Source organism: Rutidosis leptorrhynchoides, chromosome 7, assembly GCF_046630445.1.
Source record: "Rutidosis leptorrhynchoides isolate AG116_Rl617_1_P2 chromosome 7, CSIRO_AGI_Rlap_v1, whole genome shotgun sequence".
Lineage (NCBI taxonomy): Eukaryota > Viridiplantae > Streptophyta > Magnoliopsida > Asterales > Asteraceae > Rutidosis > Rutidosis leptorrhynchoides.
Window position 1 is genome coordinate 7,650,888 of NC_092339.1, and position 14,368 is coordinate 7,665,255.

Here is a 14,368-nt window from a genome sequence, read left to right on the forward strand (position 1 = left end):
AAGTCCTTGCTTCTTCTATAATCATTGTCATCCACAGTTAATGCTATCTTCTATTTGCTATGATTTATACTCCCATTTCTAGTTCAGAGCTTTGTCCTTTCGTTTCTTCTTCTTGCGATTAAGCACCACTTGTAATGGTCTAGAATTCGCAGATATAAATTTTGAATGAACATTGTTAATGTTCTAGGAAGGAAATTGTAATGGCACGATCTTGACTTGTCAAATTACCAGAATACCTCGAAAAAGGCCGAATCATCAAGAAATATTTTCTTGATATTTAGAGATCAAAGAGAATACAAAAGTCGTGTAACATAGCACATGATTTTGTTATGATCTGTGAATCATCATGTTCCATTTAGAAACTCAGCATGAATTACTGTAATATAATCACGTTGATCAAGTGTCATTATATTATACTAACTCATGCTTCAGCTCCCAACACTTCTTCAAGAATATTCTTATTTTAAACTCGAATGTTTCAGAATTTAGAAACTAAAATAGTTTCTTTTATGATATAATACAGATAGCGCGAAGAAGTAAATGATTTCAGATAAGAATAATTATAAAAATATCTTCAGAAGTATGGATGATATTTATAATGAAAGATACGATGATATCTTTGAATGTCTAATATCAGAGGATGATGGAGGATATTGTCCGCAGGGGTTTAGAGTCAGGGGAAAGGTATTCGTTAATGACTTCAGCAAGTACTGAATCATTTGGATTCTTTGAAGGCAGGTTCAGCCTTTGTGATTTGTCCACAGCCTCCTTCATACTTTGCTCAATCCGTTTTCTAGTTCCAAAGCTTCTCTTTTCCTGAGCTTTGCCAATATACTATCCTTTATCATCCAACTTTTTACTGTTAAGGTCGTTTACAGTTTTTGCTGCTTCATCAGCATTTTTCAAAATTTCGAGAACTGGTTCGCAATTTAGGGTGTTTTTCAGAAATTTCTCATTCAAAGAATGTAAGTCTTGGAGGTAGACGTTGTGTGTATATGTAATTGTTGATGTAGACATGCTACGAGGTTTCAAAATACTGATTGCTGATTCTCAATAATTGGTATGAAAATTCTTGTTATAAGGTACGAATGAGTATATGATAGGGTTTCGATAATTATAATGATTTTTTTTTTTTTGGAAAGTCAAAGATCAGTGAAGTTGTTGGTAAGTTTATTGCTAATGTGGTGAATATAAACGATTCCTCGGTAACGTTGGCGAAAGGGCAACGTATCTATCGAGGTTATAATAAGACCGTTTTGATTGAGAAGTCGAAGTTGACTTGCTGGAGCTGTGACAAAAATGTCTATTTTGAAACGGAATTGAAAAGTTATTTTAGCTAGTAAATGCCAAAGGGTCTAACACGGATACGTGTCAAACTATGACTTGGGTTTTGAGAGTTTTTTTTCAGGTGTATAACTGTGGGTAACATGTGGTTGGATCATCATCTCGATTGTTCCTTAGTTGAAGTGTCTTCAGGAATTTCGAAAGGTTTGAGCACATATTGTAACCGTTAATACATATGATGTTCTAACACAGTTTTGAAGTCAAAGTATAGCTTTGAAAGATATAGGAATCTAAGAGTGATGATACTGGTTATATTTCGAATTGAATTATGCGATTTCAAAATCAGAATATGTAATTGAATTTGAATGAGTATGATTGTTTTGATTTATATGAAAGAATGGATATTGTTGTGAAAGTAGGGAGTATAGTTGATGATTGTTGAATCAGTTTCGAAAAATGTAATATATTAATTGTGAATTTATATATCTCTCGGGTATTACCTACCCGTTAAAAAAATTTTCACAATTAATATTTTGTACAAAAAGAAGTTTATTACAGTCTTTATGAAAATATATGTGTATATTTTCTTTAGATGTAATATAGATTTAATGAGTTAATATTAAATTAAACTCATTTGTTTTATGGTTGGAACTAGAATTGAGTAATCCCTAAAACTTTATAAATTGCATAAGTATTTCTTCAATAATATTGAAATTATGAATCATTACATTGTTATTTGTTGGTTTTCGTGAAATTCTTGTGAACTTCGCAAGGTACGAATGATGTTATTTGAAAAGTTTCGAGTACATCGATGATGAAAGTGTAAAATCAAACATATATTCGAATAATACACTTGATTTATTATGAATTGAATTTTTATTGAATTGAGACAGAGATTGTAATTAACGATGGTTAAGTTGCGGACGAAGGACGTACATCATTGCATATTTGTAATATGAATTAACTGAGTAGTTAAGATTCACACATAATAGCTTAGTACGGGAAGATTTATTATGGTTTAAAAATTTATACATATAAAATATACATATAAATCTTTCGATTGGAAATGAGTTAATACTTCATAACTCGTTGATACAATATATTTGTTGTTGATTCGTAATGATGTCCACAATGATTCTTGAACTGACAGAGTTTGTGATGTTACAGGTGCTGTTGATTCTAACGATACTGACGGCACTGACTGTGTTGATGATGCTACGGTCCTGTTGATGCTGTTGGTAAAACAATTCTAGCTTGTAAATCGTACACTATTTTTGATCAAAGTTTCTACTCTACCATCTCCATTCACTCATCCGATTTACGGTCAGAATTAAATAATCTCTAAGATTTTGGAGATTACATGACTGCCGCAGAGATATCTCTTCAATGAAGTTTATGAATTAATACTTCATCGTTTGTTGTTGTTGATATTCCTGGATATTTACAGGGCGTATGACGTTGATGTTTGAGATACAGATTGTGATGTTGCGGTGTGGGATGTGGATGTTGTTGTTGGTGGTGGTGATGGTACTGTTGGTGTTGCTGATGATGGTACTGTTTATGCTGCTGGTGCTGCTGCTGGTGTTTGTAACCTTTGCACCATATTCTCCAAAGCCACTACCCGAGCGCGAAGCTCGTTGACTTCTTCTATTACACCGGGGTGATTGTCGGTTCAGACGAGTGGATAAATAAAATCTAGAATTTGGTATAGTATGTAATCGTGACGAGATACTCTAGAAATAAGAGAGAAAATGGTGTTTCGGATAGGTTCGCCGGTAAGTGCTTCAGGTTCTTCGCCAAGAGGGCAATGTGGTGGATGGAAGGGATCACCTTCTTCTTGTCTCCAATGATTTAGGAGGCTACGAACCCATCCCCAATTCATCCAGAATAGATGATGACTAATTGGTTGATCCATTCCGGTCACACTGCTTTCGGAACTTGAGTGGGATTCCATTTCGGAATTCGAGGGACTTGAACTAATGACGAATTCCATTTCGTACGATTGAATAAAGAATTTTTTTGATATAAAATGATTTTCCAGCTATCGGGTGGTATTCTAATTATATAGAGCAAAAGGTTTCATAGATTACGGAGGAATTTACAGAATATGTCAGGCAAAGTTTACAGTAACAGATACGCTAAGATATGAATTAGCAGATACGCTAAGATATGAATTTTGTCTATACACTATTCATGCAATCAATGCAATAAGATGTGTCTAGACTAAGAATGATAAGCAGGTAATTTCCAACAAAAATGATGAGCAAAACTTTTGACATGCAGACACGGTCGAAGTCCAGACTCACTAATGCATCATAACGACTATCAGTTAGACACACTAATGCAGACCTGGTTCGCTAAGACCACCGCTCTGATACCAACTGAAAGGACCCGTTCATATACATTATAAACGATTCACAATAGTTGATTACATCGCGAGGTATTTGACCTCTATATGATACGTTTTACAAACATTGCATTCGTTTTTAAAAGACAAACTTTCTTTACAATGAAAGTTGACGGCATGCACACCATTTCATAATACATCCAACTATAATTGGCTTAATAATAATCTTGATGAACTCAATGACTCGAATGCAATGTCTTTCAAAATATGCCATGAATGACTCCAAGTAATATCCTTAAAATGAGCTAATGCACAGCGGAAGATTTCTTTAATACCTGAGAATAAACATGCTTTAAAGTGTCAACCAAAAGGTTGGTGAGTTCATAGGTTTATCATAACAATCATTTCAATATATTAATAGACCACAAGATTTCCGTTTATAAATATATGTACACTCGCAAGTGTATAAAAGTATTCTATAAGTTGTAGGCACCCGGTAACAAGCCTTAACGTTCATGTTTTACCCTCTGAAGTACACCAGATCAGGTGTGTTTAAAATAATCTCGAAGTACTAAAGCATCCCATAGTCAGGATGGGGTTTGTCAGGCCCAATAGATCTATCTTTAGGTTCGCGCCAACCGTACATAGACAAGTAGTTTAATGTTACCAAGCTAAGGGTATATTTCTGGTTTAAACCCACATAGAATTAGTTTTAGTACTTGTGCCTATTTCGTAAAACATTTATAAAACAGCGCATGTATTCTCAGCCCAAAAATATATATAAAAAGGGAGTAATGAAACTCACAATACTGTATTTCGTAGTAAAAATACATATAACGTCATTTAACAAGTGCAAGGTTGGCCTCGGATTCACGAACGTATCAATATTGAGATTCAATATTGCAGGAAAGTACGTAGACGCAACGGAGATGATAAACACTAGATTGACCTCACGAGCATACCCATGAACCATACCCATCACCTCCATAGCTATAACCCATAATTTCCTTAGCTTCGACTCATTCAAAAAAACTATTTTGAAATCACTCGGACAGCACTCCGTCGTAATATTTTATGTATACTAATAATATCTTGAAATAATACAGAGCATATATATATATATATATATATATATATATATATATATATATATATATATATATATATATATATATATATATATCGATTGAGAGAGTTTAGAGAAATATATTTTCAAGTTTCTATGAAATAATGAAACCTATTGAATTCTATTTATAATAGATTTTTGAATTATTAAAGTGAATTATTAAAGTATGAATTATTAAAGTATGAATTATTAAAGTAAATTATTAAAGTATGAATTATTAAAGTGAATTATTAAAGTATGAATTATTAAAGTGAATTATTAAAGTGTGAATTATTAAAGTGAATTATTAAAGTATGAATTATTAAAGTGAATTATTAAAGTTAAAGTAAAGTAAAAGTAAAGTAAAGGTAAAGTTAAAGTATAGTAAAAGTATAAAAACTATTTATGTATAATACGCGTATAAATATATATAATATTAATTTAAATCATTATATATATTTAATGAAATAAAATATAAATATCGTTATATTTATTATACTGGTTAAGTAATGAGTGGTCAAAAGTGATTCTAGATATTTATAAAAGTTATATACGTTTTAATAATAAAGTTCTTTTTTAACTGAAAACGTCTTTGTACGTTTGAAAATAGATTAATAGAATATTATGAAAACCAATTCTCCACTAACTTTTGTCTAACTTTCGTAAATGACACTTTTTATTTTTATTTATAAATAGCTTTACAAATTATTCTGAATATCGTTAAGAGGAATAGATTTTCTCAAATCATAGTGGACCTCTCAACAGAGACTTGTAATCATAATTCAATATTTCTGATAATTCAATCATTTAATATATTTTTTTTTTTTAATTTCGTCGAAAATCATATTAAAACAAATACATTCGTGTAAAGTATTATACGTTTAATACTTTATTAATATTCTCAAGTTATAATATATATATACATATACATATCTATTTATATATAACGGTTCGTGAATCGTCGGAATTTGGTCGAGGTTATAATGAATGTATGAACACAGTTTAAAATTCTTGAGATTTAACTTAACAAACTTTGCTTATCGTGTCAGAATAATATAAAGATTAAAGTTTAAATTTGGTCGGAAATTTCCGGGTCGTCACAGTACCTACCCGTTAAAGAAATTTCGTCCCCGAAATTTGATAGAGGTCGTCATGACTAACAATGAGAATGTTATTATAATGATTATAGAGTTTTATCATGTTCAAGAAGCATGGATAAAATAATTCGATTACTCGAAGCGTGTGAGTGAAGTTATCGTAAATGAATGAAATGAGAAAATAGGGATTCATCTTATCTTTTGACGTCATCACGGTTGATCTCCGGATTAAAGAAAATCTTTGGAATCTATATAGGATTTGATTCTTCGGTGATTAAGGAAATTATGATCCTCTTCGATTTAATGCGATGATTCATCTCGATTTTTCTGTCGGATATTTCACTATAAATCCACCTCCTTCGTTTCCTTTTAATTCACACCTTCTATTCTTTTTCCCTCAATTCTTACTTTAAAATTATTCGCCAATATGCTTCATCCAGTGCTGATTCTCGATATACTCCTCACTTTCATATCTGTCGTTCTTCTTTTTCATCTACCTCCAGAAGAATCTATTTACTTCTACTATACTCTTGGTTTTATAGTGTTTTTAGTTCTCCCGTGTCTTTATATTGCTATATGCATTGATATATACGGTTTGTGATTTCTGGGTTGTTGTTGGGTTTTATATCTTCCCTTATATTTCAAAGTCCTTGCTTCTTCTATAATCATTGTCATCCACAGTTAATGCTATCTTCTATTTGCTATGATTTATACTCCCATTTCTAGTTCAGAGCTTTGTCCTTTCGTTTCTTCTTCTTGCGATTAAGCACCACTTGTAATGGTCTAGAATTCGCAGATATAAATTTTGAATGAACATTGTTAATGTTCTAGGAAGGAAATTGTAATGGCACGATCTTGACTTGTCAAATTACCAGAATACCTCGAAAAAGGCCGAATCATCAAGAAATATTTTCTTGATATTTAGAGATCAAAGAGAATACAAAAGTCGTGTAACATAGCACATGATTTTGTTATGATCTGTGAATCATCATGTTCCATTTAGAAACTCAGCATGAATTACTGTAATATAATCACGTTGATCAAGTGTCATTATATTATACTAACTCATGCTTCAGCTCCCAACACTTCTTCAAGAATATTCTTATTTTAAACTCGAATGTTTCAGAATTTAGAAACTAAAATAGTTTCTTTTATGATATAATACAGATAGCGCGAAGAAGTAAATGATTTCAGATAAGAATAATTATAAAAATATCTTCAGAAGTATGGATGATATTTATAATGAAAGATACGATGATATCTTTGAATGTCTAATATCAGAGGATGATGGAGGATATTGTCCGCAGGGGTTTAGAGTCAGGGGAAAGGTATTCGTTAATGACTTCAGCAAGTACTGAATCATTTGGATTCTTTGAAGGCAGGTTCAGCCTTTGTGATTTGTCCACAGCCTCCTTCATACTTTGCTCAATCCGTTTTCTAGTTCCAAAGCTTCTCTTTTTCTGAGCTTTGCCAATATACTATCCTTTATCATCCAACTTTTTACTGTTAAGGTCGTTTACAGTTTTTGCTGCTTCATCAGCATTTTTCAAAATTTCGAGAACTGGTTCGCAATTTAGGGTGTTTTTCAGAAATTTCTCATTCAAAGAATGTAAGTCTTGGAGGTAGACGTTGTGTGTATATGTAATTGTTGATGTAGACATGCTACGAGGTTTCAAAATACTGATTGCTGATTCTCAATAATTGGTATGAAAATTCTTGTTATAAGGTACGAATGAGTATATGATAGGGTTTCGATAATTATAATGATTTTTTTTTTTTGGAAAGTCAAAGATCAGTGAAGTTGTTGGTAAGTTTATTGCTAATGTGGTGAATATAAACGATTCCTCAGTAACGTTGGCGAAAGGGCAACGTATCTATCGAGGTTATAATAAGACCGTTTTGATTGAGAAGTCGAAGTTGACTTGCTGGAGCTGTGACAAAAATGTCTATTTTGAAACGGAATTGAAAAGTTATTTTAGCTAGTAAATGCCAAAGGGTCTAACACGGATACGTGTCAAACTATGACTTGGGTTTTGAGAGTTTTTTTTCAGGTGTATAACTGTGGGTAACATGTGGTTGGATCATCATCTCGATTGTTCCTTAGTTGAAGTGTCTTCAGGAATTTCGAAAGGTTTGAGCACATATTGTAACCGTTAATACATATGATGTTCTAACACAGTTTTGAAGTCAAAGTATAGCTTTGAAAGATATAGGAATCTAAGAGTGATGATACTGGTTATATTTCGAATTGAATTATGCGATTTCAAAATCAGAATATGTAATTGAATTTGAATGAGTATGATTGTTTTGATTTATATGAAAGAATGGATATTGTTGTGAAAGTAGGGAGTATAGTTGATGATTGTTGAATCAGTTTCGAAAAATGTAATATATTAATTGTGAATTTATATATCTCTCGGGTATTACCTACCCGTTAAAAAAAATTCACAATTAATATTTTGTACAAAAAGAAGTTTATTACAGTCTTTATGAAAATATATGTGTATATTTTCTTTAGATGTAATATAGATTTAATGAGTTAATATTAAATTAAACTCATTTGTTTTATGGTTGGAACTAGAATTGAGTAATCCCTAAAACTTTATAAATTGCATAAGTATTTCTTCAATAATATTGAAATTATGAATCATTACATTGTTATTTGTTGGTTTTCGTGAAATTCTTGTGAACTTCGCAAGGTACGAATGATGTTATTTGAAAAGTTTCGAGTACATCGATGATGAAAGTGTAAAATCAAACATATATTCGAATAATACACTTGATTTATTATGAATTGAATTTTTATTGAATTGAGACAGAGATTGTAATTAACGATGGTTAAGTTGCGGACGAAGGACGTACATCATTGCATATTTGTAATATGAATTAACTGAGTAGTTAAGATTCACACATAATAGCTTAGTACGGGAAGATTTATTATGGTTTAAAAATTTATACATATAAAATATACATATAAATCTTTCGATTGGAAATGAGTTAATACTTCATAACTCGTTGATACAATATATTTGTTGTTGATTCGTAATGATGTCCACAATGATTCTTGAACTGACAGAGTTTGTGATGTTACAGGTGCTGTTGATTCTAACGATACTGACGGCACTGACTGTGTTGATGATGCTACGGTCATGTTGATGCTGTTGGTAAAACAATTCTAGCTTGTAAATCGTACACTATTTTTGATCAAAGTTTCTACTCTACCATCTCCATTCACTCATCCGATTTACGGTCAGAATTAAATAATCTCTAAGATTTTGGAGATTACACAACTGCCGCAAATATATCTCTTCAATGAAGTTTATGAATTAATACTTCATCGTTTGTTGTTGTTGATATTCCTGGATATTTACAGGGCGTATGACGTTGATGTTTGAGATACAGATTGTGATGTTGCGGTGTGGGATGTGGATGTTGTTGTTGGTGGTGGTGATGGTACTGTTGGTGTTGCTGATGATGGTACTGTTTATGCTGCTGGTGCTGCTGCTGGTGTTTGTAACCTTTGCACCATATTCTCCAAAGCCACTACCCGAGCGCGAAGCTCGTTGACTTCTTCTATTACACCGGGGTGATTGTCGGTTCAGACGAGTGGATAAATAAAATCTAGAATTTGGTATAGTATGTAATCGTGACGAGATACTCTAGAAATAAGAGAGAAAATGGTGTTTCGGATAGGTTCGCCGGTAAGTGCTTCAGGTTCTTCGCCAAGAGGGCAATGTGGTGGATGGAAGGGATCACCTTCTTCTTGTCTCCAATGATTTAGGAGGCTACGAACCCATCCCCAATTCATCCAGAATAGATGATGACTAATTGGTTGATCCATTCCGGTCACACTGCTTTCGGAACTTGAGTGGGATTCCATTTCGGAATTCGAGGGACTTGAACTAATGACGAATTCCATTTCGTACGATTGAATAAAGAATTTTTTTGATATAAAATGATTTTCCAGCTATCGGGTGGTATTCTAATTATATAGAGCAAAAGGTTTCATAGATTACGGAGGAATTTACAGAATATGTCAGGCAAAGTTTACAGTAACAGATACGCTAAGATATGAATTAGCAGATACGCTAAGATATGAATTTTGTCTATACACTATTCATGTAATCAATGCAATAAGATGTGTCTAGACTAAGAATGATAAGCAGGTAATTTCCAACAAAAATGATGAGCAAAACTTTTGACATGCAGACACGGTCGAAGTCCAGACTCACTAATGCATCATAACGACTATCAGTTATACACACTAATGCAGACCTGGTTCGCTAAGACCACCGCTCTGATACCAACTGAAAGGACCCGTTCATATACATTATAAACGATTCACAATAGTTGATTACATCGCGAGGTATTTGACCTCTATATGATACGTTTTACAAACATTGCATTCGTTTTTAAAAGACAAACTTTCTTTACAATGAAAGTTGACGGCATGCACACCATTTCATAATACATCCAACTATAATTGGCTTAATAATAATCTTGATGAACTCAATGACTCGAATGCAATGTCTTTCAAAATATGCCATGAATGACTCCAAGTAATATCCTTAAAATGAGCTAATGCACAGCGGAAGATTTCTTTAATACCTGAGAATAAACATGCTTTAAAGTGTCAACCAAAAGGTTGGTGAGTTCATAGGTTTATCATAACAATCATTTCAATATATTAATAGACCACAAGATTTCCGTTTATAAATATATGTACACTCGCAAGTGTATAAAAGTATTCTATAAGTTGTAGGCACCCGGTAACAAGCCTTAACGTTCATGTTTTACCCTCTGAAGTACACCAGATCAGGTGTGTTTAAAATAATCTCGAAGTACTAAAGCATCCCATAGTCAGGATGGGGTTTGTCAGGCCCAATAGATCTATCTTTAGGTTCGCGCCAACCGTACATAGACAAGTAGTTTAATGTTACCAAGCTAAGGGTATATTTCTGGTTTAAACCCACATAGAATTAGTTTTAGTACTTGTGCCTATTTCGTAAAACATTTATAAAACAGCGCATGTATTCTCAGCCCAAAAATATATATAAAAAGGGAGTAATGAAACTCACAATACTGTATTTCGTAGTAAAAATACATATAACGTCATTTAACAAGTGCAAGGTTGGCCTCGGATTCACGAACGTATCAATATTGAGATTCAATATTGCAGGAAAGTACGTAGACGCAACGGAGATGATAAACACTAGATTGACCTCACGAGCATACCCATGAACCATACCCATCACCTCCATAGCTATAACCCATAATTTCCTTAGCTTCGACTCATTCAAAAAAACTATTTTGAAATCACTCGGACAGCACTCCGTCGTAATATTTTATGTATACTAATAATATCTTGAAATAATACAGAGCATATATATATATATATATATATATATATATATATCGATTGAGAGAGTTTAGAGAAATATATTTTCAAGTTTCTATGAAATAATGAAACCTATTGAATTCTATTTATAATAGATTTTTGAATTATTAAAGTGAATTATTAAAGTATGAATTATTAAAGTATGAATTATTAAAGTAAATTATTAAAGTATGAATTATTAAAGTGAATTATTAAAGTATGAATTATTAAAGTGAATTATTAAAGTATGAATTATTAAAGTGAATTATTAAAGTATGAATTATTAAAGTGAATTATTAAAGTTAAAGTAAAGTAAAAGTAAAGTAAAGGTAAAGTTAAAGTATAGTAAAAGTATAAAAACTATGTATGTATAATACGCGTATAAATATATATAATATTAATTTAAATCGTTATATATATTTAATGAAATAAAATATAAATATCGTTATATTTATTATACTGGTTAAGTAATGAGTTGTCAAAAGTGATTCTAGATATTTATAAAAGTTATATACGTTTTAATAATAAAGTTCTTTTTTAACTGAAAACGTCTTTGTACGTTTGAAAATAGATTAATAGAATATTATGAAAACCAATTCTCCACTAACTTTTGTCTAACTTTCGTAAATGACACTTTTTATTTTTATTTATAAATAGCTTTACAAATTATTCTGAATATCGTTAAGAGGAATAGATTTTCTCAAATCATAGTGGACCTCTCAACAGAGACTTGTAATCATAATTCAATATTTCTGATAATTCAATCATTTAATATATTTTTTTTTTTAATTTCGTCGAAAATCATATTAAAACAAATACATTCGTGTAAAGTATTATACGTTTAATACTTTATTAATATTCTCAAGTTATAATATATATATATACATATACATATCTATTTATATATAACGGTTCGTGAATCGTCGGAATTTGGTCGAGGTTATAATGAATGTATGAACACAGTTTAAAATTCTTGAGATTTAACTTAACAAACTTTGCTTATCGTGTCAGAATAATATAAAGATTAAAGTTTAAATTTGGTCGGAAATTTCCGGGTCGTCACAGTACCTACCCGTTAAAGAAATTTCGTCCCCGAAATTTGATAGAGGTCGTCATGACTAACAATGAGAATGTTATTATAATGATTATAGAGTTTTATCATGTTCAAGAAGCATGGATAAAATAATTCGATTACTCGAAGCGTGTGAGTGAAGTTATCGTAAATGAATGAAATGAGAAAATAGGGATTCATCTTATCTTTTGACGTCATCACGGTTGATCTCCGGATTAAAGAAAATCTTTGGAATCTATATAGGATTTGATTCTTCGGTGATTAAGGAAATTATGATCCTCTTCGATTTAATGCGATGATTCATCTCGATTTTTCTGTCGGATATTTCACTATAAATCCACCTCCTTCGTTTCCTTTTAATTCACACCTTCTATTCTTTTTCCCTCAATTCTTACTTTAAAATTATTCGCCAATATGCTTCATCCAGTGCTGATTCTCGATATACTCCTCACTTTCATATCTGTCGTTCTTCTTTTTCATCTACCTCCAGAAGAATCTATTTACTTCTACTATACTCTTGGTTTTATAGTGTTTTTAGTTCTCCCGTGTCTTTATATTGCTATATGCATTGATATATACGGTTTGTGAATTCTGGGTTGTTGTTGGGTTTTATATCTTCCCTTATATTTCAAAGTCCTTGCTTCTTCTATAATCATTGTCATCCACAGTTAATGCTATCTTCTATTTGCTATGATTTATACTCCCATTTCTAGTTCAGAGCTTTGTCCTTTCGTTTCTTCTTCTTGCGATTAAGCACCACTTGTAATGGTCTAGAATTCGCAGATATAAATTTTGAATGAACATTGTTAATGTTCTAGGAAGGAAATTGTAATGGCACGATCTTGACTTGTCAAATTACCAGAATACCTCGAAAAAGGCCGAATCATCAAGAAATATTTTCTTGATATTTAGAGATCAAAGAGAATACAAAAGTCGTGTAACATAGCACATGATTTTGTTATGATCTGTGAATCATCATGTTCCATTTAGAAACTCAGCATGAATTACTGTAATATAATCACGTTGATCAAGTGTCATTATATTATACTAACTCATGCTTCAGCTCCCAACACTTCTTCAAGAATATTCTTATTTTAAACTCGAATGTTTCAGAATTTAGAAACTAAAATAGTTTCTTTTATGATATAATACAGATAGCGCGAAGAAGTAAATGATTTCAGATAAGAATAATTATAAAAATATCTTCAGAAGTATGGATGATATTTATAATGAAAGATACGATGATATCTTTGAATGTCTAATATCAGAGGATGATGGAGGATATTGTCCGCAGGGGTTTAGAGTCAGGGGAAAGGTATTCGTTAATGACTTCAGCAAGTACTGAATCATTTGGATTCTTTGAAGGCAGGTTCAGCCTTTGTGATTTGTCCACAGCCTCCTTCATACTTTGCTCAATCCGTTTTCTAGTTCCAAAGCTTCTCTTTTTCTGAGCTTTGCCAATATACTATCCTTTATCATCCAACTTTTTACTGTTAAGGTCGTTTACAGTTTTTGCTGCTTCATCAGCATTTTTCAAAATTTTAGGACTAGCTGGTTACTACAGAAGGTTCATCCAAGACTTTTCCAGAATAGCAAAACCCTTGACTGCATTAACGTATAAAGGGAAGAAATTTGAATGGAATGATGAACAAGAGAAAGCGTTTCAGTTATTGAAGAAAAAGCTAACTACGGCACCTATATTGTCATTGCCTGAAGGGAATGATGATTTTGTGATTTATTGTGATGCATCAAAGCAAGGTCTCGGTTGTGTATTAATGCAACGAACGAAGGTGATTGCTTATGTGTCTAGACAATTGAAGATTCACGAACAAAATTATACGACGCATGATTTGGAATTAGGCGCGGTTGTTTTTGCATTAAAGACTTGGAGGCACTACTTATATGGGGTCAAAAGTATTATATATACCGACCACAAAAGTCTTCAACACATATTTAATCAGAAACAACTGAATATGAGGCAGCGTAGGTGGATTGAATTATTGAATGATTACGACTTTGAGATTCGTTACCACCCGGGGAAGGCAAATGTGGTAGCCGATGCCTTGAGCAGGAAGGACAGAGAACC